Source organism: Neofelis nebulosa, chromosome 2 (genome assembly GCF_028018385.1).
Source record: "Neofelis nebulosa isolate mNeoNeb1 chromosome 2, mNeoNeb1.pri, whole genome shotgun sequence".
NCBI classification, from domain to species: domain Eukaryota; kingdom Metazoa; phylum Chordata; class Mammalia; order Carnivora; family Felidae; genus Neofelis; species Neofelis nebulosa.
In genome coordinates, this window is record NC_080783.1 from 148,949,320 (window position 1) to 148,952,403 (window position 3,084).

Here is a 3,084-nt window from a genome sequence, read left to right on the forward strand (position 1 = left end):
TTTGATCTATGAATGCTAATAATTTTGTAGATTGTACTGACACCAACTAGACTGCTCTTCCTGACACTTCCAGGTAGGTCATGCCCCCTCTCCGGGCCCCTCCAACCATCCATCACGGCTCATGCCAATGCCTTGTTTGATTTTCCATCCTCATCAGTCTGCCCCTCTCTGCAGCATTTAACTGTCTGTACCAGCTGCATCCGGCTATGACAAGAAAATCTGATGAAAATGTAGGGTGCTGGCAAAAATCATTTCATGTAGATAAATTAAAATAAAATCGCCTAGGCTGATTAAAACCCTGAAGAAGAATTGAATTGGAACAGGATAATAAAACTCACTTATCTTAGAGAGATGCCATGAAAATTAGCTAGTCAGTATTCATGATTTGAACACAAAAGAAAAATTGTTATTGATTTACATATAATGTCTCTGTTCTGTCTTCCAAAAAGCCTCTTCAACTAATATATAATGGGATGGCAAAACCAAATGTTAAGCTTAGGACCCATTCATCATGGCTTTCTTTTTTTTTTTTTTTTTCCTTTTTTTTTTTTTTTATTTGGTCAATCAAAGAATACCATTAGCAGAGGCAAAGATAGCAGCTCTCTCAGCAGTGGGTGGAAAAAGCAAAGAGAGCTGGCTCTGGACCTAGACATCTTAAAGAACTGCAGAGTAGATCGTAAAACACCATTACATTCATAAAGTATGGTTCATTAGATTTTTGATGAAAAACTTCAAGAGGCATCTGTTTTCCCCTCTCTGTTCTCGCCCTACCCCCCGTCACCATTAGAGGCCATTTTGGAGTAAATTATGGCCTGTTCTCAAGCCTGATTATTCCGGGCTTGCTTGGCTTGGCTGCTTTCTTTTTCCTGCCAACCAGCGTCCCTCCATCTCACAGCTTCTTAGCCCTAACCTCTGAGAGCACAGAAGCAGAAATAAAGAGGAGGGACTCATGCCAATTCATTATGCCTCTTGGTGGTGGTGCTGGTAAGAGGTTTGCTGGGAAAAGAGATTGGAATTATGGCCCTCATTAACTGAGGCAATGGAAGGCGGGCCCTGCACTGCTGTTCAGCACTACATCACAGTTTAGGGGTAAAACCTCCTTCCTTCCAAGCTTGTCTTAGCAATGTCTATTGAGAAGAACTTTCCAGCAGGTTTTGTTTTTTTTTCAGAGTCAAATGATATTATGCTATGATCATGGTTATAATTATAAGAAGACATGTTCAGTTAGGCACTGTGCAGAGTATTTCCAGTGTATCATCTCATTTAATGCCCATAAAGACCCTAGAGGTGAGAACTGTTACGGTGCTTATTTTACAGAGCAATAACCAACTTGCCAGAGACCGTGGCCCAGAGCAGCAGTAGAAACTGTGAAGAAAAGAGAAAACTGTTCTCCACTACAAGCAGCTTCATCATCTCTTATGGCTGTCCCACTGACACCCTCTGTCCCCGAGGTGCAGAAGCTTGTGTGGGTGTAACACTCTTTGCCACCTTTGTGGAGGGATTCACCAGAGCTCCTTCCCAGCCACTCCCCACCTGCTTGCTTGTGAGATTTCCCTGTGCACATCATGGCCTCTGCCTGCATGATAGAGCCTCCATGGTTTTCTCCCCAACCCTCAGACAGCAAATAAAGGCTCACTGATATAATACAGCACACTTGTTAGTCATTCTGGTTTTGGATCCAGACTCCTGGGCTCTATTCTTTCCTCTATTACTGATCCCGTCTGTGACCTTGGGAAGTCAGTTAGCTTCTCTGTGCCTCAGTTTGCTAAGGCTAATAATCATGCTTACTGTCTACAGCTGTTGTGAAGGTCAAATGCACATAGTTTCAAGCACTTGGCACATGCTCAATAAATACTAGCTATTATTATGTCTTACTACATACTGTCCTAGGACTAAAGAGGCATGAAAAAAACCCCACTGGGCTCAGATAAATTTAGGGGTCTTCAGCAACCTTACATTTTTATGGACTGCTCTAGGTATCAATACTATTTTAGGCATATTTTTGGTTAAATAGATTTTGGTGCACTGACTCGGGAGCCTTGTTACCATTTATGACATATCAATGTGCTCTGAGTTTGAGCAACTAACTTTCAAGGACCCTTGGGAAAGTTCACTTACTGGGATGAGCTGAGTAGACTGGAGAAGAGGCACTCATTTCCTACACTAATGATGAGGCTAGGAAGGGAGGGTCCCTCATTAGGAGAGGAGCGTTCCCAACCTGCTGAACATTCCAAAACGGTGGGCACCACAATGGGTTAAGAAACAAGAGGAGGGGCGCCTGGGTGGCTCAGTCGGTTAAGCGTCCGACTTCGGCTCAGGTCATGATCTCGCGGTCCGTGAGTTCAAGCCCCACGTCAGGCTCCGTGCTGACAGCTCAGAGCCTGGAGCCTGTTTCAGATTCTGTGTCTCCTCTTTCTCTGACCCTCCCCCGTTCATGCTCTGTCTCTCTCTGTCTCAAAAATAAATAAACGTCAAAAAAAAAAAAAAAAAAGAAAAAAAAAAGAAACAAGAGGAAAGAGAAACCATTTCTTGGAATAGCATCCACTGGGCAGGAACCATCAAACTGTGGTTGAGTATTATGTTTAGCTGCATTTGAGAAGCTGCACTCTATCTTGTTCATAGAATAAGTGTCTGCTCCTACCCATTTTAAATATTGGTTAGGCTTAATGGTATAATAGTTCATTGAGGGGAACCCTCAGTGTAGAAACTGAATGTGAGGCTTTTGGAATTAGGGAGACTTGGGTCAAATCCCAGGCTTCCTACTCTACCTGCTAGGTGATTCAAAAGCTTTTATTTCCCCTTTTGTAAAACAGAGATAAGAGTGGTACCCACCTCACATGTTGTTAGAATGAGATAATGGGTGTAAGTCACCTGTGCCTGGCATGCAGGAAGCACTTAAATCTTTGCAGCTATTATTATTTCATTGTTTTCTTAAGTTGCAAGGTTTCTGTTGATAGGACATTTGGAGAGAGGAAGTTGGGAAGGGGGTAGGGAAGACCAGCAAAGGAATCCCTGTCCACTACCTGCTCATGACTGTGGTTCCTGTGATCAACGATGTGAAGCCACCTCAAATGAAGCAAGTGA